Source organism: Callithrix jacchus, chromosome 17 (assembly GCF_049354715.1).
Source record: "Callithrix jacchus isolate 240 chromosome 17, calJac240_pri, whole genome shotgun sequence".
Lineage (NCBI taxonomy): Eukaryota > Metazoa > Chordata > Mammalia > Primates > Cebidae > Callithrix > Callithrix jacchus.
The window spans coordinates 18,791,099-18,813,249 of NC_133518.1; the positions used below are offsets into that span (position 1 = coordinate 18,791,099).

Genomic DNA, 22,151 nt, shown 5'->3' on the forward strand with positions numbered 1-22,151 from the left:
TCAAACTGAATGATCACTATGGGCAAAATCCATGAGGCATTTCCAGAAACTGGCAACCGCACAAACATATTTCACCTCATATTACATGTTTCTAAATGTACTGAACGGTTTAAAAAAGGGTAAGTGAATGCATACTCCCAGTTATTACTGTTTTTGTATAATCTGCATCCTATTATCACTGTCACATCCAGGATTAAAAGTAGATCGTTTATCCTCTCCCTGTAACAATTTCTAGTGCAATAATCTTAGGTCTTTCTGGTTTTCAATACACTTTGATGGCATAAGCCTTCAGATCAATTTGATGTTAGTTTTAAGTTCTTTCTTTCTCTGTTTTCCCATATAAAATCAAATATTTTCTTTCTTCTTCCAGTAAGCAAATGATAGGGTTTCACTATTATTGACAAGAAATATTCTTCAGAGAAAAAATATTCTTTAATCGCCCCTTACCAGGAAGGGCTTAACCAAAACTGGAGCAAAACAAGACTGTTATGTTGGGTTGAAAATCCTCTACATTAAGTGATCAATATTAATAATTGTATATAACAAGGAGTATTGGGAACACATTGTAAGTAAGGCTAGTTAATCCTTGAAGACATGTATTTTAGAACCAAAACAATATATTAAAACATATACCAAAGTTTCAACAGACAAGAGAAACCGGAGGCCAGAGGGTGTGTTGTAATCTCACCAGCTAACATGTAGCACAGCCAGAATAAGAAGTTCCAATGCTTATAATTAATTTAAGTTTGGGGTAGATTTTTTAAATGGGGGGGGCAGTGGAGAAACACAAACTGAAGGTAGATTCTCAGTGACTAATTGTAATACTTGTCCCTCAATTAAATTAGAATCTAGCTAGAAATAATGTGGGCAATGAAATAAAAGCTGACAGAAAACATTGAAAGGGACTCTAAGAGACCTGAGGATTTAGATGAGAGAAAAGAGGGAAAGAGCTTTCTGATGAGATTGAAATCAGGCAATGCAACAACCTATCTTCAGGTAGTGAGGAATTCCTCAGTTGTTCAAAGAACCAAAAATATATTTAGAGCCTCTACAATAATCACTAGGTCATGAGATTAGGCTACAAGCTCTCTGGTCCTTAAATTTTAATGAGCCTGAGCCCTTTAAACGAGGCACTGAGAGCAACGTTAGAGGCAAAACAATTAAAATGTTAATGGGATTTCTACTGTAAATAGATTTATGAAAGGAGGGGAACGCTGACTGTGTTGTTTCCTGGCCTAGACTTGTGACTGTCAGTTAAATTCAAGAAAGATTTGCTTCACAAAAGATGTAAGGCATACTTTTCAATGGCTGTTTATATGTCTTATCACAAAATGTATTTTAGTATTGCATATAACATGCCTAAAGCCCAACAGAAAATTATTACGTTATCACATAGTTGGTCAATGTGTATTGCTATGTCTTGAGTTTTCTACTTGTTTTGTTTTACATGTGGTATTCCAGTACATTTAAAGGAACCCCATGTTCATTTTTGCTCATGTCCATATATAGAGGGTTCAAAAGTTCAAAAGATAAGAAGTAGTTCTCAGCATGAGTAAACCATGAAATGCACTGAAAAATGAATTTCTGATGTGAAGATACACTTCCAGTTTATTGATGCTGAGAGTTTTTTTCTTATCTTTTGGACTTTGTAAGCTGGGACCAAAGTTTGTTTAAACTTCATAATAAATAAAGAAGCAATATAATTTGACTGTTATTTTATTGTTATTTTCTCCAGCTTTCTTGAGGTGTGAAAGAGAAATAAAATGGCACAAATTTAAGGTGTATAAAGTGATGATCTGATATACATATATACTGCGTTGTCAAATAGCACCACAATCGAGTTAGTTGGCACATCTATTATCTCACCTAGTCACCTATCTTCTCCCATGGTGAGAACATATAAGATCTCTCTCAGCAAATTTTAAGTACACAATACAGTATTGTTAACTATAGACTATGCTGTACATTAGATCCCCACATACACTTTTGTTTATAACAAAAGCCTTCACAGCGTAATAAAAATCTGCAGGTCCCGCAACTGATTATTAGTACTTTGCACTTCAGAAACGAAAAACTATTCAAAATTCAGCTACTTTCTCTTGCTTGGCATTCACTACCTTCACTCATGAAAATAGTTCTCCTAATAATTCATAAAAACAAAACCTCAATTCTCCTGGGATTGCTTCTTCTCTCAAGAGTAAAATTCACTAAAGCTCAGAATTACTGTCAATTCTTAATTAACCATATCAGTGAGGAGGAACATTAAACACCACTGAAAACTGTCCACTGAAGAGTGACAGAAAACATTTTCCAGATCATGAGTTGACAAGCCACATAATTTATATACTACAAGGAGCTGATTTAACAGTCAGCTGCAAGTGCCTTTACTAATTCCAAACATGTCCTCACCATTATCACATGGTTATCATGAATAGATTTTTTAAAAGAAACTATAAATCTCCAGATACCTATGTTAAATAGAAATATCAGTTAAGATTACTGAAACAGACAAGACATGTAATTAATCCTATCTGAGAGACCTGGAAGTATTCATGAAATAGGTGGCTTTTGTGCTGGGTCTTAGAGATTGGCCTGGAAGAGACAGAGAAGGCCAGGAGTTTGCTGAGGGGAAAGACACCATGGCAGAACAATGTGGAGGGCATTTGGGGACCCTAGGGTATCCTGGAGAGGGTACAGCTGCAAATCCATGGCGCCAATGATGGTAACACCATTCACCACAGGATATATTGTCCCCAGGAGACACTGCCCTTCTAACCACCTTCAAGGCCTTGCATGCTCTGCTCTCTTCCTACAATAAATGCATTTCTGACTCCAATCCTACCTCGCCTTCAAATGCTACCACTTCCAGAAAGCTTCCAATGATTTCCTCTCATGAATTTTTTTTTCTCCTTTCTTAATTTTAGTCCTACCTCCTTTAATGTACTTGACTATCCTACAACAAAGAACATAATACTTGATTATAACCTCCCTTCGGGTGGAGACTCTGTCTTATCCACCTCTACAGAAGAACCTAGAAAAATGCCTTGATGATTGTGATTTGATCCTGAATTATGTCCCATCCATATTTAATTCTACTAGAGCAGCAGGAATTTCTTTCTACTGTCATTTATGGCCGTGGTAATAATGATCTCAGAATGACAGCAGTTACAAAGTAAATATTTAGCCAGGCAAAAACACAGCCTGTCAACATAAGAGCACTCTATAGGAGTTTCCGCATCTTGCCGTCATGACCAAAAGTGATGGCTGTGACAGTGAAGTTCTCAACTAGAATGATGTTCTTCCAATAATGTTCTGTTTATGTAGCTCTAAGTCAATCATTTTATTTAGTAGTGACACTTTCAACTTTACAAGTTTCTACTTTATTTAACTTCCCAGAGGCCTTCCATAGCATTTACCACTCTCTTTCCTTCCTCTCAGTTTCTAAACCTCCTCCTCAGGCCCTTTTCCACCTCTGCTCACACATTAAAACATCCAGGTTTCCTTCCTCAATGATCTTTTTTCCTCACTTTTTCAGATATACTTGTTTCCCACCACTTCAACAACCATATATAGCTGTAGCCCAGACCACTTTACTGAGCCTCAGGCCCCTTTAGGGGTTTTCTCTAGAATGTCTCCCATTGAGATCCAACAGAACAGAAATGCCCACAGAGTCACTGCTGAACTCGCCTTCTTCTCCCCTAAGGATCCTTTCCTTTGTATTTCTGATATTCTCCACTACCCAGAGACCCCATCAAGTCTTTCTTTCTCTCTTACCTTCATGCATTCATCAACTCTTATTGCTATTTAGCTCTCAGATCTGTTCCTTGTTTTATAAGTACCACTATTTCTTTTGGTTATTAGACTTACACCACTTCTCTCTGGACTCACACAGATTCTTCTCTCCACTCATCTTGTTAAGAACATGATGTATGGTCTTCCTAATGGGGAGATCTTGCTGCCTTCTTGCATATATCCTTTTCACCAACTGGAAGCAAACACCAACATCACCATCTTTACCACCCATCTAACCTCTACTTAAAGAATCAACTTAAGAAAAATAAACTCTTTAAAACCTACCCTGAGGTCCTGTATTCTTTCTTCCTACAGCTGGGTTAGATGTTCTATCGCTTCCCATTTTGTATTGATAGGCTCTGGTCTGTTTGCTGATCTCCCTCCTGGTCTATGAGTTGCTTAAAGAAAGGAATCACCTTACTTCCTTCTATGTCCCCAATGCCTAGCAAAGTACTTGTCACTGAATAAATCTTTGCTAAGTGGAAATACCAAGAAAGGAAATCAGCTACATATTCAGCAACTGGGTTAGTAACTTGATTTCAGCATCAGTGGAGAAAAGACAGGTGCTTAGAATTTGAACATAGCCCCTTGAGTAAGCTCATTAAACCTCTGTGTTCATCTAGTTCCAACATGTTCCTATTTACTTTAAAAGAATGGGAAAATCAAGTACTAGATTCAACAAAAGAAAAAAATTACTACACTTAAGCCTTAGTAACACCTATGCTGCTAAAATGGGGAAAAAAACGTTAGGGATGTTGGGAGACAATTCTTCAAGGTCTCTTGCATTTCTGCTTGTGAAAAAGCCTTGGCAGCTCTTTTCTGGAAGAATGATTGTATTAAAAAAAAAACAACCTCGGAAGATGAAGAGAGTGTCTTTTGCCAGGGCTGAGGGCAAAGTTGCTTCCTGAGTAAGATAATTAAGTTCATTCTCCTTCTAAGCGCAAGGGTTGGGTAGGTTTGCTACCAGTCCCCTCAGAAGACTGAAGGTTGTCTAAGCTCCAGGTTCCCCATCTGTGACACAAATTCATAGTATGCACAGTATCCATTGGGGCCACTCCTCATTACCTTCATGGAACTTAGTAAGGAGGCAGGGGCAAGATAAGCTGATGCAAACATGAAGCTCATGCTGCCTGCTATAGACTAAGGAACTAATAAAGTCATTTGTCTTTGCCCAGGAATCTCATGTCTTCTAGCAGTAACTGTGAACTGTGGCAGACTAACTCATTACCTTGAAGGTAGAGTAAAATCTTGGATCCATCACATCTTGAGTAGCAGAAGGAGACTACAGGTAAATTTTAAAACAAAAAAGTAAAAAAAAACCCAAGTATTCAAATGTTTATAAAACTGAATAATGCCAGAAAGATAAAGCCTTGAATACAGTGTGGTAATTAACGGCTTAGATTCCGGAGTCAGACAGCCTGGATCTATCCTCGCTTTATTACGTATTAACTGTCTATATGACCTCTCTTCTGAGCTTCATACTCTTACATGTAGTTTCTCCAGAAGACCTTAACTTCCCTGGACTTCAACTTCTACATCAGAAATGTTGATACAAATATTACCTTTTGATAGGGCTGTTGTAAGAATTAAATGAGTTAAAATATGCAAAGTACTTAAATAATTCCTGGCACATAATATGTGCTATTTAAGAACAATATTATGAATCCTTGAGCTGATTTCATGGATAATCAGAGTTCTTAGGAAAGGAAATGATGTTGCTATATCTTTGCTTTAAAAATCAATCTTGATAAAAACTAAATAGAATATATAATAAAAATAAAGAGTATTGACAGGATATGAAAAAGAAGATCAATGAAGAGATAATTGATCATGCTATGGTTCACTCATGCTATGGTCTGAATCACTGTTTCCTCCTAAAATTCCTGTGTTGAAACCCTAACTCCCAATGTGATGTTATTAGGAAATGGAGCCTTTGAGAAGTGATTAAATCATGAGGGTAGAGCCTCCATGAGTGAAATTAATGTATGCCCAAGAGCTCCTTTACCCCTTGCATCACATGAGGACAAGGCTAGATCTGTGAACCAGTAAACAGGCTCTACAAGACGTCAGATCTGCCAAAATCCAGGATTCTAAGAAATCTTGGATTTCTCAGTCACCAGAACCATAAGAAATAAATGTTTGTTGTTTAAAAGCCACCCAGTTTATGGTATTTTGTTACACCAGCCCGAATGAACTAAGACAGCTCAAGTTCAGGCTTTATAATATCAAAAGTTTAAAAAATAATAAAAACAAAGAAACAAATTCCAGCACGTGTGGGGGACAACAGACAGCTTTGCCACTCTCCTTCACTATTTCAAATTATTATCATAGACTACTGACTGGCTCCATTTCCAAACTCATTGGTTCTTCATAAATCTAAGTCACTGCTACCTCTCTCTGACCCTAAATTTCTATATTAATTACAGAAGCCTGAGATGAAACAGTTCTATGTATGTGTGTTGTAGGAGAGAGGTGGATAGCTTCATATCAGGCATATGTGGGATTTGTATGTCAAAACTGCCTGTACTATCTTAGATGGTCGAAGTGAGACGTCCTACATAGTTTAGTCTACTGCTGAGTCACAAAGTGGCCATGTTATATAAAAATCCCCTCCTGATATCAGAGTATCCCAAGAGTATCCAAGTATCCCAAGTCCTGGGAGCTGAAGTTACTTCATCTTCCTTTATTCATTTCTGCCTGCCATGATATCTGCAACACTCCCATGTTTACTGCTTTTCATTAGGGTGCATAAAATAATTATGCAAGTGTTAACAAGAGCATATTACAAAGGATAAATTTTAATAGAGTGCATTACAGCCAATCATTTTCCTTTGGTGTCTCAAAGATCTAGATTAGAGTTTATTTCCTCCTATTTAATCCTTTAGAATACATTTGCAGAGTACCATTAACACTGCAGAGTACTATTAACATTAACATAAGTAAACTCTTCAATATCCCTTTATCAAAATACCATTACTAGTTACAACTCTCCAATTTTTAATGTACTGGCCACAGATAACTTTTCCCACTTTAAACCTACCCCCTCATTTTAACACTTAAGCACTTAGAGCCATGAGAGAAGAGGAGACTTTTCTATGAAGAGTCTCAATAAGGAGAAGACAAATCAGATCTTCCTTGTAAGGAACTATCCTACCTATAGCAGGACATGCCAACCTCTCTCCATACCCCCCACAGAATGCCAACAGAACCCTGTAACTATGGCGACAATCAAAAAAGTTTACACAGGTGTCTCAATAACCACTAGGTAGAAGGTACCAGCCTACTCCTACTGAAAACACATTAAAGTGATTAAAAAGAACTTCTTAAAAACAGAGCCTGCACCTGAGTGTTCTGAAGTGGACTACATGTGCTAAGAACTTCAGTTCTGGAATCAAACTGCCTAGGTCCAGATCTTCTGAATTTTTGAAATGTAACTTAACCTTAATGTGTCTCTTTCTTAGCCATATAATGGTATGATAATATGCCTACCTCACAGGGCATTTCTAGGATTAAATGAAAAAATAAATGTAAAGTAGCTAGGAATTTGCCTGGCATATAAGAATTCAAATCGATTATTACCTGTGATTTCTAATGCATCCATACATAATAGGTACTTAAGCACTCTTCCTGAAATACTGATTTTATGAATCTGCCTAATATTAGTTATCCAAGATTTCCTAAATGTGATAAGACAAGGTCATCAGACAGATCAATTATAATTAGAGTTGGAATATTCACGTCATCTTTGATTTCTTAAAAAAAATTATTTGAAAATGAGCTTACCTTCAGAGGAATGCACCAAAAACACAATGCATTGAATTTAGGCTGACTGTTGGTTAGCTGCACAGTCATTTCTTATTTTCACTTGTCACTCCAGCTCCAAAATCTGCTCAAGTACGAGTTTAGCTACATAAAACTTTTACCTGTGTTAATGACCTATAAGTGCCAGTCAGTAAGATGATGAGTTCTCATTAGTGGTCTTCACCTCATTAGAAGCCTGCTGTCACTGATAATGGACCTCAGAGGTCAATACAAATCGCAGGAAGAATTCCTTTTAATTTAGTAGATAGACAGGTGTGCAGAAGCCGGGTGCTATCTATACACGGTTGCATTTCACATGCCTACAACAACGGCAAAGTCATCTGAAGAAACGTAGCACTAAATCCCAACAGGATTCCTGCTGAAGAAACCACCATTAAGTCTAATACAAAGGAGAAGTACAAAATTTAGATTTTTCCTATCAAGATTTCAGAAAGTACTAAGAGTCATTAGATTGATCTCAATAACTTCCTAGAAAAAGCATCTGTATTAAACACTTAAGAATTTAAATTTTTTGAGAATTTATATATATATGATCTCCTCTCACCTGATAAATAAATGAGCTGCAGTAGCAGTCTCCTTAAAAGAAAAAAAAACTGCAGTGTCATTCCTCCAGCCTTTTCAACAAAAGAGTCAATATTGAAACCTGAGGTAAAACAGCCAAACAATGTCAAAAGTAATGTGGGTATTTCTGTTATTTCTCAGTTCCTCTCCAAAGGGACTGTTCTGTCTCAGTGTACACAGGCAATTTTGTGGCAAAGTAGCCAACCCAGGATGCACTTAAAGGCACTTGTAAAGGTAAGAGCATGGCTACTCTGCAAGCTTTCTAAAAGACAGTTTCTAAGAAATGCAGGTTTACATGCACAAGCTATCCAAAATGAGGTGTTTTCTGAGATAAACTGAAGAAAAGTCTAAATCAACCTTCTCTTCAAAATAAACAAGACACATCAATTCAAGAGAAATCACAGACACAGAAACGTGGCATTTCTGCCAAATACATATTTACAAACTATGTAGGCCAGAAGTTCTGAGATGCCACTGACACCCTGGCCATGTGTCAAGATTTCTACTTAGTGACGTTTACAGGAACCAGGTAGCAAATTGAATCTCACATGAAAGGAATGAAATATGGAAATGTAAACGGAACCCCCAAATCCCATTTTTCTTACAGGAAAAAGTAAATCCCCAGAGATCTGTGGATGGCTTCGTGTACTTATCTAAGCCATTTTTCCATAATAAAATATTCACATTTCAGAAAGGCAAAGGCGAAGCAAAGTAGACACAAAATGGCAAACATGTTTAAACGTTCTAAGTACTCTCGTGTCTATTCACAACAGCTCAGGAGCCGAAATCGAAAAACAGAATTAGATCTGGCTTCTCTCTCAGGCGGTTCGATGATGATTCCGCTGATGCTACAGAATTCAGGGAAAACTTCTCCAGCCAGCCAAGAGGACCAGGCAATTTGTAAAGACTTAGAGTTCCCGTGAGCTCCTCGCTATGGCTGACACGGTGACAAGAATTATCTCCTAGCTTTCATGATTTCTAATCCGGAACGAAACCATGCCCCTCCTGAGACGATGCGCTTGAGTCACCTTCCTCCTAACTCTTCAGTTCTCTAAGGGGACTAGCAAGGAAGTAGCCGAACATTCAATCCGAACACGCTCATCTCCTCAGCTCCTCACTTGGGCAGAAGAGCCAGGATTTGGCCTCTCGTCAAACCTGTGGAATAAACCACTCCGTCCGACTCGGTGATACTTCTCAAAGAAAAGAAAAAATTCCTTCTTTCTTTATACATGTATTCTTACACAGGTGCATACACTCATTGGTCTCTATAAAGAAAAAAATGTCAAACTCGCTGTTCGACAGGATTTCATTCACAACCCTTTCACAAAGTGGTAGTCATTAGCCAATTACTCCTCAAAAAGAAAATTCACACACACACACACGCACACACACAAACACACACACCACGCGCGCGCTCATGCACACACCCAAACCTTGAGGGAAAAAATCCATCAGGCGCCGAGAAAGTACACGGTGGAGAACACACGGGCCCCGGTCACGATCTCCGCTCCCGGGCTGGAGCTCCCCAAGGACGCGCTGGGGACCGCGCTCCGCCCGGGACAGCCCGCAGCCCCAGCAGTTGTCAGCCCTCACCTCCTGCCCCCACCCCCTCCCGGGCTCGGGCCGCGGGGTCCGCATCTGGTCTGGGGTGGGGCGGGGCGCGCGGTGGTCTGCTCTCTCGGAGCGTTCCGGAGCGCGCGGGCGCCACTTACATGCCGGGACGGAGCTGTAGGGCGCTTCCTGGCGGCCAGCCGACAACCGCCCAAGCGCAGAAGCACCAGCGCCACAGTCGCGAGGACGCCTCGACCAGGCTGATCCGCCCGGGCCACCGCCCGGGCTGTGCGCGGTGCGCAGTTCCGGCTCCGCAAGTGCGAACCCGGCGCAGAAGTTGGGCTCGTCAAGCAGAAGTTGGTCTGCGGGGCTCGCGGGGCTGGCGCGGTGCGTCTCTCCGCGGAGGGAACCGCAGCAGCTCGGCCCCACCAGGCGTCACAGGCGGCTGAGAGCGTGAGGGGAGCGGCCGGGCGAACCCCAGAGGCTGGGTGGCCGCTGAGCTCTGCCTGCCCTTGCTCCGCCGGGAGCTACTGAAATGGAGTGAGCCCAGCGGCCCGGCAGCCCCCGCAGCCCCGGTGCCATGGAAACGCGCTCGCCGCCCTCCCGCCCCAGCCCCTCCGGAGCGCTTAAAGAGACAGCCCCACCGCCACCGCGAGCTCGAGGCGCTGCCGGACGTCCCCCACGCCCTGCGCCCTCCTCGCCCCCTCCTCGTCACCCAGGCGCGGCGAGGGCTGGGTGCTGGGGCCTGGAAGGGCAGCTGGGACGCAAAATAAGGGGCTTTGCTCAGTACTCAGCCTAACTCTGCTCCCACCTCTTCCTACCCGCCCCCTCCCGGTGCACACACTCTAATCCCGCCAAAGAGCCCGAGCAGCCCGGGCTTTTTCCCTTAGTGCATCAGCCGGCTCAGAATCAAACCAGCTGTGCACAAGCAGAGACCAAAAGAAGGCTGGCTGACTTTTGATTCTTCTTGTTCTGCTTGCTCCCCACCCCGAGTCTGGGGAGTCGGTCAGAACATTAGGCTGAGGGAAGTGTGTTTGAAGTGGGAACCAATTGGCAGTTGATTGAATCAAATCTGCCAAATCGACAGTTGCAGGACACATCGCCGGCTCATCCAGAAATCCTCCTCACTCAAAACCGGGTCATCTCTCTTCGTTTTATTTGGCTATAAGCTCATCCTTTAGGCACCAGAGTTAAAAGAAGGAGCCAACGCTTTTACAAACTTAATCCCTCCTTTCCTTCAAACCAGCTCCTCTCTCCCCAAATAGAAGGAGGAGCAGCCAGCCGTGGCCCTTCCAGAGAAGAACAGCGTCTGCTCCTGCTCTCAACGGGAAGCCCAGGGTGCGGGGCTGCCCCGCGCAGCCTGGGACGCACCGCCAAGCGCGAGGCAGTCACCAGCAGCTCAGGCCGTAGGCCGTGCCTCTGCCTGGTGCCAGCTGTTGTCTGGAAGGCAGCAAACCTCTGGAGTGTCCATGGAAATAAAAACCTACGGTGCATCGTGCCCTCCAACAAAGGACAGTCCCGGCTCCGAAGCCATATCTACTGTTTATCCCTGAAAAATATGGATCAATTCACGGTGGGAAGACTTTTTTCTTTGAATCCTAAACTTACCCCAAGTGGCTCTCCAGTGACTCATTCATAGTCAAACACTGTACTTAGAGTGGCACCACCTGATTTCCTTAGTTCTGGGAGCCCTAAAAGGACCTTTCCCAAATGGTTATTTGGACTCCCTCTTGTCCTGCATATTTGAAATACCCATCTGGCTCTTAGTTTCCGTCCGTCCGTGTGTGTGTGTGTGTGTGTGTGTGTGTGTGTGTGTGTGTGTCCTGGTTTTTCTATAACTGAAGCAGCAGTTGAGCTTTTGCTTTTTTTTTTTGAGGCGGTGTCTGGCTCTGTCTCCCAGGCTGGAGTGCCATGGCGCCATCCAGGCTCACTGTCACCCCCGCCTCCCGGGTTCAAGCGATTCTCAGACTCCCGAATACCTGGTACTACAGGTGCCCGCCACCACACCCAGCTAATTTTTTGTATTTTTAGTAGAGATGGAATTTCACTATGTTGTCCAGCATAGTCTGGATCTCTTTACCTCGTGATCCAAGTGCTGGGATTACAGGCATGAGCCAGCGCGCCTGGCCCAACTGGGCTTATACAGAAGGGATTGAGAAGCAAACTCTTGTTGTTTCTCTGAAAAGAAAAAAAAAAAAAGTAGAGGTGAGCTAGAACCAAACTACTCCTGAATTCTTCAGCATTCTGTGACTTTGCTCTCCTTGAGTCACAGAGTTTGGAATTCATGCCACCCTACAGTATTTTCTATTTCTCTGAGACATATCTGTATTTTTTACTTGTTTTAAAATTGAACTTTAGTAAAGTGAAAAAGCCATAAGTACAAGTACATAACTGGACATCTTTATCTTTTGACAAATATCTTTAACAAACATAATTTTTGGGTTATTTCCACAATAGAAATCATTACTTAATCCCCCTTATTTATTTTTTAAAAAGATTCATTCTGACTTCTCTTTCTAAATGCCAGATGTACATCAACCAGGCCTTCTCTAACCCCAGAGACAGTGGACTTGGTGACAGTGCTGATATCTACTGTAGCGATGCATTGTAACTTGGCTAACTCTAGTTAGTTCCGATATTAACAGGCCCAGCATAGGCTGCTAAAACACATTGACGATTTAAAAATAGATTTTTAACTCTTACTTGTAACTGGTACTCAACCTCTTTGCCACCTTTTGTTAACAAGTAACAAAGTTGATTGCTTAATTTCACTTCCTCTTCTTTTTCTTTCCTCTTCTCGTGAGATGGTAATGAACAGTGAAATAACCAAGGCAGGCAAGGCTCTGTGGAAAAGAAACTGGGTAAGACACAAAAATGGTGACTTCTGAACTGAGTGTACTAACTATATATGGTGGGTCTGTTTTTCTCCCCATCTGAGTATAACTATACGTAAAAAAAAAATCCTCTCCACTGATTCGATTTTTCATTTGTCTTTTGGATGGAATGTAAAGACTCCAGATTGTTTTAATACAGTTGCATATTAATTATTTTAATAAAAATGTATAGCATACCTAAAGATGACAGTAAAGATTAATAGTACCCTGCAATTTCCTGTGACTTGCTAAGCTTTTATTTGCTTCTCAACTAGTTCTAACTCTGCTCAGATGTATCTTCAATCTCATTCCCTCCTGAAATGTAAAAAGTTTCTAAACATTCTCTTTCATAATATCACTGAAACTCTTGCATAAATGATAGATGAATCACATTTATTACAAGGCTAAATTTTACGTAAGCCACAGCTAATATTCAGAACTATTTTAAAACCTAAAGAATAATGGAAATTCAAGAATGTATGTAAATCATCTGATTGCATAGTTGTTTAATAAAGGATAGCTTAGGCATGTGGGAAGTAACTAAGCACATAAATTAGAAAATTTTCTTTGTAGGTACATTAGTTTCAAAACACATGTTTACCATAGATGAATATTTAAAGCACTTAGGATGCTACAGAATAAATATGATTAGTGTATATCTCATAAAGTGAGATTTATTTCAAGTTATTCTAGCATGGATAATTATATGAACACAATGTCATGTAAGCAACATCATTAAAGGAAATATACTCTTCTAACATAAGTGTTTAAAATGTTGCCATGAACTTGAAAACACTGATATGAAATCGACTCCCCTTCTGCAGTATATTCATACAATTTTGAAATAACTGGTTATTTAGTTTGATTGCTTGGGTATGCTATTCTTAAGCAACGATGTATTATGAAACCTGTTAGCTATAATCTTCCATATTAAAAGAACAATGCAATTTGGTGTTTGGCGGTTGTTATGCACACACACAATGAAGGCAGACACAGACAAATAATTAATTCTGCCTTTATTGTCAAAGAAAAAGAAATTTTAAATTTAACCAAGCAAGAGCATGAGCCAGGTACACAAAGAACCAATTTTAAAAATTAAAAGAAGAAAAAAATAGTTTCGTTGATGACATCCCTTACTTGGACATAAATATTACAGGGAAAATCTGGAAACATTATTAATTGAGTTTTATTTTTGTGAATGATCTTTCACAATCTCAACCTAGACAGATTCTTAAAAAGGAGTTAGAAATTGCAGACTAAAAGGATCTAAACATTCTATCTAAAGATTTTGAGGGGGTCCTTCAGTGGGAATGCCATATGCCACTTCACTCTCCCTCCAGACCTGCATCAAAGAAGTAATATATCTAACCAGCTTCTCTCTTGTTAGGAAGGGGTGGGGTAAGCCAATTTAATGCTTTATGTCTGCTGGTTGTAAAAGGGGATGCTTACCTAAAAAGAAATACATTCTGACCAGATGTTCTCAAAATCTTCCTGAGCTTCTGCTTAAAACTTTACAGTTACCAACTACTTTATCTTCTTGTTTGTCTTCTTCTAATTGAGAAATTGTTGATCCATGGCAATTCAGCAAGCAGGTGATACAAAAACCTTCCAGCCAAAGCATTGCAGTCTTCCTCTCCTGCACACAAAGACTTCCAGAATCTATATGGGGACAGGAAAAGAGAACAGGGCACTTCATTCAGCAGGTGTTGTAGGTTGAAAGAGGAGGAGGTCAGAAAGCAATTCTTTAAAGGAAAGCTTCTGTCACTTGAAACTGTAATAAATTGCCATTATAAAAATGCCCACAAACACTAATAAGCCATGCACATTGAAATCTTGATGTCAGGCAAATACAATGAAATTCATCCAGGAACCAACTGAGATTGTTGCACCAAGATATGGATAAGCATTCTCTGTTTAGTTTAATCTGCCACTAAATTTTGCCCCTACAAATCCATAGTTTTATTTCTCTCTCTTTTTTTCATGGAAAGTAAATTCTTCATAAAACACATGTGGCTAGTGATGTAAACATAATTTCTCAGCACCTCAATACTCATTGGTCATAAAGACTTACCAATCAGATGTGAGTAATAAAGGAATGACCAGATCTGGAATTATATGTGTTTATTAGAACAGAATTGGAAGATTAGCCCCACACACATTTTTTTAGAAACTTTACTTTGCACAGCTAATGCTTTTTTGGGTATATGGGGTAAAAAAAATGTGTAACTTTAAATCTATATTCTTAACCATTTTTAAGTGCATAGTTCATTACTGTTAAGTATAAATTGTGCAACAGATCTCTAGAACTTTTTTATCTTGCAAACTGAAACTCTGTATCCATAAATACTAATTCTCCCTCTCCCTTCCTCCCAGCCCTTGGCAACCACCATTCTATTTTCTGTTTCTATGTTCACAATATTAGATATTTCATATGAATAGAATCATAGAATATTTGTTCTTTTACGACTGGCTTATTTTGCTTAGCATAATATCCTTGAGGTTCATCGATATTGTAGCATATAACATTATTTCCTCCTTTGTAAGGCTTTATAATATTCCACTGTATGTATATAAATTTTCTTTATTCATTAATCTGTTAAGGGACATTTGGGTTGTATCCACCTCTTGTCTATTGTACATAATGCTGCAATAAATATGGATGTTCAAATATCTCTTTGAGATCTTGCTTTAAATTATTCAGGCTATACACCGAAAAGTAGGATTGCTGGACCACATAGTAGTTCTATTTTTTTATTGCATTTTAGGTTTTGGGGTACATGTGCAGAACATGCAAGATAGTTGCATAGGTACACACATGGCAGTGTGCTTTGCTGCCTTCCTCCCCTTCACCCACAGTTGGCATTTCTCCCCATGCTGCTATCCCTCCCCAGCTCCCCCCTCCGTGTCCCTCCCCTATTCCCCCCAATAGACCCCAGTGTGTAGTGCTCCCTTCCCTGTGTCCATGTGTTCTCATTGTTCGTCACCCGCCTATGAGTGAGAATATGCGGTATTTCATTTTCTGTTCTTGTGTCAGTTTGCTGAGAATGATGTTCTCCAGATTCATCCATGTCCCTACTAGGGACACAAACTCATCATTTTTGATTGCTGCATAATATTCCATGGTGTATATATGCCACATTTTCCCAATCCAGTCTATCATCGATGGGCATTTGGGTTGATTCCAAGTCTTTGCTATTGTAAACAGTGCTGCAATGAACATTCGTGTGCATGTGTCCTTACAGTAGAACGATTTATAGTCATTTGGATATATACCCAGTAATGGGATTGCTGGGTCAAATGAAATTTCTATTTCTAGGTCCTTGAGGAATGGCCACACTGTCCTCCACAATGGTTAAACTAATTTACACTCCCACCAACAGTGTAAAAGTGTTCCTATTTCTCCACATCCTCTCCAGCATCTGTTGTCTCCAGATTGTTTAATGATCGCCATTCTAACTGGCGTGAGATGGTATCTCAATGTGGTTTTGATTTGCATCTCTCTAATGACCAGTGATGATGAGCATTTTTTCATATGTTTGTTGGCCTCATGTATGTCTTCTTTTGTAAAGTGTCTGTTCAAATCCTTTGCCCATTTTTGAATGGGCTTGTTTGTTTTTTTCTTGTAAATCTGTTTTAGTTCTTTGTAAATTCTAGATATCAGCCTTTGTCAGATGGGTAAACTGCAAAAATTTTTTCCTATTCTGTTGGTTGCTGATTCACTCTAGTGATTGTTTCTTTTGCCGTGTGGAAGCTGTGGAGTTTGATTGGGTCCCATTTGTCTATTTTGGCTTTTGTTGCCAATGCTTTTGGTGTTTTGGTCATGAAGTCCTTGCCTACTCCTATGTCCTGAATGGTTTTTCCTAGATTTTCTTCTAGGGTTTTTATGGTGCCGGGTCTTATGTTTAAGTCTTTAATCCATCTGGAGTTAATTTTAGTGTAAGGTGTCAGAAAGGGGTCCAGGTTCTGCTTTCTGCACATGGCTAGCCAGTTTTCCCAACACTATTTATTAAACAGGGAATCCTTTCCCCATTGCTTGTTTTTGTCAGGTTTATCAAAGATTGTATGGTTGTAGATATGTCGTGTTGCCTCTGATGCCTCTGTTCTGTTCCATTGGTCTATATCTCTGTTTTGGTACCAGTACCATGCTGTTTTGATTACTGTAGCCTTGTAGCATAGTTTGAAATCCGGTAGTGTGATGCCTCCTGCTGTGTTCTTTTTACTTAGAACTGACTTGGCTATGTGGGCTCTCTTTTGGTTCCATATGAAGTTCAAGGTGGTTTTTTCCAGTTCTGTGAAGAAAGTCAATGGTAGTTTGATGGGGATAGCATTGAGTTTGTAAATTACTTTGGGCAGTATGGCCATTTTCACAATATTGATTCTTCCTAACCATGAACATGGAGTGTTTCTTCATCTGTTTGTGTCCTCTCTTATTTCATGGAGCGTGGTTTGTACTTTTCCTTGAAGAGGTCCCTTACGTTCCTTGTAAGTTGTATTCCTAGGTATTTTATTCTTTTTGTAGCAATTGCGAATGGCAGTTCATTCTTGATTTGGCTCTCTTTAAGTCTGTTATTGGAGTACAGGAATGCTTGTGATTTTTGCACATTGATTTTATATCCTGAGACTTTGCTGAAGTTGCTTATCAGTTTCAGGAGTTTTTGGGCTGAGATGATGGGGTCTTCTAGATACACTATCATGTCGTCTGCAAATAGAGACAATTTGACTTCCTCCTTTTCTAATTGAATACCCTTTATTTCTTTTTCTTGCCTGATTGCTCTGGTTAGAACTTCCAGTACTATATTAAATAGGAGTGGTGAGAGAGGGTATCCTTGTCTAGTGCCGGATTTCAAAGAGAATGCTTCCAGTTTTTGTCCATTCAGTATGATATTGGCTATTGGTGTGTCATAAATAGCTTTTATTATTTTGAGATACGTTCCATCAATACCGAGTTTATTGAGGGTTTTTAGCGTAAAGGGCTGTTGAATTTTGGTGAAGGCCTTCTCTGCATCAATTGAGATAATCATGGGGTTTTTGTTTTTGGTTCTGTTTATGTGGTGAATTACGTTTATAGACTTGCATATGTTGAACCAGCCTTGCATCCCCGGGATGAATCCTACTTGATTATGATGGTTAAGCTTTTTGATGTGCTGTTGCAATCGGCTTGCCAGTATTTTACTGAAGACTTTTGCATCTATGTTCATCATGGATATTGGCCTGAAGTTTTCTTTTCTTGTTGGATCTCTGCCGGGTTTTGGTATCAGGATGATGTTGGTCTCATAAAATGATTTGGGAAGGATTCGCTCTTTTTGGATTATTTGGAATAGTTTTAGAAGGAATGGTAACAGTTCCTCCTTGTGTGTCTGGTAGAATTCGGCTGTGAACCCATCTGGACCTGGGCTTTTTTTGTGTGGTAGGCTCTTAATTGCTGCCTCGACTTCAGACGTTGTTATTGGTCTATTCATAGTTCGGCTTCCTCCTGGTTTAGGCTTGGGAGGACACAAGTGTCCAGAAATTTATCCATTTCTTCCAGGTTTACTAGTTTATCTGCATAGAGTTGTTTGTAATATTCTCTGATGATGGTTTGAATTTCTGTGGAATCTGTGGTGATTTCCCCTTTATGGTTTTTTATTGCATCTATTTGGTTGGTCTCTCTGTTCTTTTTTATCAGTCTGGCTAGTGGTCTGTCTATTTTGTTGATCTTTTCAAAAAACCAGCTCTTGGATTTATTGATTTTTTGAAGGGTTTTTCGTGTCTCTATCTCCTTCAGTTCTGCTCTGATCTTAGTTATTTCTAGTCTTCCGCTAGGTTTTGAGTTTTTTTGTTCTTGCTCCTCTAGCTCTTTCAATTTTGACGATAGGGTGTCAATCAATTTTGGATCTCTCCACTCTTCTCATGTGGGCACTCATTGCTATATATTTTCCTCTGGAGACTGCTTTAAATGTGTCCCAGAGATTCTGGCATGTTGTGTCTTCGTTCTCATTGGTTTCGAAGAACTTCTTTATTTCCGCCTTCATTTCATTGTTTATCCAGTTAACATTCAAGAGCCAGTTGTTCAGTTTCCATGAAGCTGTGCAGTTCTCAGTTAGTTTCTGAATTCTGAGTTCTAACTTGATTGCGCTATGGTCTGAGAGACTGTTTGTTATGATTTCAGTTGTTTTGCATTTGCTGAGGAGTGCTTTACTTCCAATTATATGGTCCATTTTAGAATAGGTACGATGTGGTGCTGAGAAGAATGTATATTCTGTGGATTTGCGGTGGAGAGTTCTGTAAATGTCTATCAGGTTTGCTTGTCCCAGGTCTGAGTTCAAGCTCTGGGCATCCTTATTAATTTGCATTTGCTGAGGAGTGCTTTACTTCCAATTATGTGGTCCATTTTAGAATAGGTATGATGTGGTGCTGAGAAGAATGTATATTCTGTGGATTTGGGGTGGAGAGTTCTGTAAATGTCTATCAGGTTTGCTTGTCCCAGGTCTGAGTTCAAGCTCTGGGCATCCTTATTAATTTTCTGTCTGGTTGATCTGTCTAATATTGACAGTGGAGTGTTTAAGTCTCCCACTTTTATTGTGTGGGTGTCTAAGTCTCTTTATAAGTCGGTAAGAACTTGCCTTATATATCTGGGTGCTCCTGTATTGGGTCCATATATATTTAGGATCATTAGCTCTTCTTGTTGTATTGATCCTTTTTCCATTATGTAATGACCTTCTTTGTCTCTTTTGATCTTTGTTGCTTTAAAGTCTATTTTATCAGAGACGAGAATTGCAACTCCTGCTTTCTTTTGCTCTCCATTTGCTTGGTAAATCTTCCTCCATCCCTTTATTTCAAACCTTTGTGAATCCTTGCATGTGAGATGGGTTTCCTGGATACAGCACACTGATGGGGTTTGAGTTTTTATCCAATTTGCCAGTCTGTGTCTTCTGATTGGTGCATTTAGCCCATTTACATTTAGGGTTAATATTGTTCGATGTTCACGAATGAGGGAGTCCTCAACATGTTCTGGAAAACCACCTATGTCTTCACGAGCTTGCATCTCTCTAATGGTAAGAGGGAGATCTACTTTAACTCATTCTTTAAAGACCGCCAGAAGGCTTCGGTGGCCCTCCAACTCGTTCATGGCAACGAAATGCTTTCCAGTCTGTGCCGAGTCCCCATCTTATGCTGGATCACATGCTCTGCCCTGACTCAGCAGAGGGACAGGCGGAGCAGGACCTCGAACTCTGCTTCCAAACCCCCACGGATCTCCATGCCCACTTTCTTGCAGGTTCCTTCACGTCAGAGGCTGGACCTACCGCCAGTCAGTATCACCTAAACCTCCTCAAATGTCTGTGTTCACTGGCTGTGGGAGGACTCTTCAAAAACACCCTAAATTTCAGTCGGGAAGACTTCAGTTATGTCGGGCTCACTGAGGCCAACGTCTCCCTGCTGCAGACCCTGAATATTCTCTTGCCGAGCAGCACTCATAAAGACTGCTGCAAATTCATCCACCTGATCCTGCAGGAGTTCTGTGCGGCCATTGCATATCTGATGTCAGTGCCTCCCTGCCAGCTCCCCTCGGGCACGAGAGGGCATAAAGAGAAGAGGGAACAATACTGTAACTTTAATCAAGTGTTTTCTTTCATTTATGGCCTTCTGAATGAAAAGAGGAGAAGGATTCTTGAGACGTCCTTCGGCTTCCAGCTGCTGACGGTGGACGCTTTCAGGCAGCACTCGCTGGCATACATGAAACACGTGGGAGGAGACACGGAAAAGCTGACGCACCATGTATCTCTGTTTTACTGTCTCTTTGAGAATCGGGAAGAAGAATTTGTTAAAATGACTGTGGCCCCTTTGCAGGAGGTTACCATTTACCTTGAAACCAACAATGACATGATGGTCTCATTATACAGCCTGGAGCACTGCCGTCATATGCAGACCCTCAAGTTGAGTCTTCAATGCATCTTTGAAGGCACAGAGCCAACTGTGAGGCTGACCGCTAGTCAAATGAAGAGCCTTGTCTACTAAAGAGACCTCTGCTCTCTTTCTCGGACGATGGAGAATCTCCAGGAGCTGCACCTTTTTGACAGTGACCTTAACAATCTTTCAGAAGGGATCCTGTCTCGAGCCCTGGAGCATCCTAGCTGTCGGCTTCACACAATTATATTGTCCTATGTCTCGACGGGCACTGGTTTTGAGGACGTACTCAGCGCTGTGGCTTCTAACCAGAGCCTGACCTGCCTGAGCCTCAATTGCATGTCCATTTCCCTAAACATGTTTTCACTTCTGCACGAGATCCTGATGGAGCCCACATGTCAAATAACTCATCTGAGCCTCATGAAGTGCAACTTGCGAGCCTGCGACTGCAGAGAAATTGCCTTGCTCATCACCAGCAGCTGCAGCCTGAGAAAACTGACCCTGTCCAACAACCCGCTGCATGACGACGGGGTGCACGCACTGTGCAAAGCCCTGGTCCACCCCAACTGTATGCTCCGTTCGCTGGTGTTAGTGTTCTGCTGTCTCACTGAAAGTTGCTGCAACTTCCTTGGAAAAGCTCTTCTGCTCAGCCCAAGTCTCAGAAAACTAGACCTAAGCGTGAATCACTTAAAAAATTATGGAGCATTGATTTTGCTATTTCCCTTGGTATTTTCCTGTCATTTAGAGGAGCTGCAGCTGTTTGGCTGTTTCCTTACCACCAAGATCTGTGAACATATCGCCTTAGTTATTGGTGCTAATGGAAACCTGAAGAGCCTGGAGCTCGGGAGCAACCACGTAGGAGATACGGGCATGCAGCAGATATGTAACGCTTTGAAACAGCCCTCCTGCAAGTTGGCGAATATTGGGCTAGAGGAGTGCATGTTAACCACTGCCTGCTGTGGTGCTCTTGCCTCTGTTTTTGCCACCAACACAGCACTAAAAAGACTCAGTGTGCTTCGAAATAGCTTCAGTGATGAAGGAATTCTGAAACTTCTGGAGAGCTTGATGCACCTAAATTGTACACTAGAGATAGTTGGGCTTCCATTAAGTGGCCTGAGCACAGAAACCCAGCAGTTGCTGAGGACCGTAAAGGAAAGAAACCCCGATTGATCTTTCTGTCCAAAACTTGGTCTGCAAAAGAAGGCAGAGAAATTGGTGTGAGGCCGTCTTCTCGGCTGGGTTCAGTAATACCTCATTGTAATTTACAGCACATTTTCCGAATTTTCTCCAACCCCGTAAAGTCAAATGCAGCATCCAGGCACCTGGTTTCATCATGTTCTACATAAACCATATTCGTTATAAATTACTACCAGGACTGGAATGCAAGAGAAATAGTGTTATGATTTTCCTGTTTGATTTCTGTGTGTGTGACCTTGATCCAGTCAACCACTTTCTTCTTAAAATTCCAGCACTCTCAAGAGTATTAAAAGGATTGTATGACATAATAAAAGGTTAACATGCATTGGAAAAAAAAAATTTGATACTGCCATTTTGATGCTAGCTGGCTGTTTTGCCCGTTAGTTGTTGTAGATTCTTCATTATGTTGATGCTCTTTAGCATTCAGTGTGGTTTTGGAATGGCTGGTACTGGTTGTTCCTTTCTATGTGT

General features: G+C 40.8%; 1 protein-coding gene across 11 annotated transcripts in view; it reads right to left on the minus strand.

Moving 5' to 3' along the window:
* LOC103788721 (uncharacterized) overlaps positions 1-10,258 on the minus strand; it is a 682,665-nt gene extending 672,407 nt beyond the window's left edge. For all 11 annotated transcript variants that reach the window (XR_013528873.1, XR_013528871.1, XR_013528864.1 and 8 more), the window contains exon 1: positions 9,888-10,258. The gene's annotated coding sequence lies outside the window, so the exon portion shown is untranslated. The remainder of the gene's footprint in view (positions 1-9,887) is intronic.
* Positions 10,259-22,151: the final 11,893 nt, after the last annotated feature.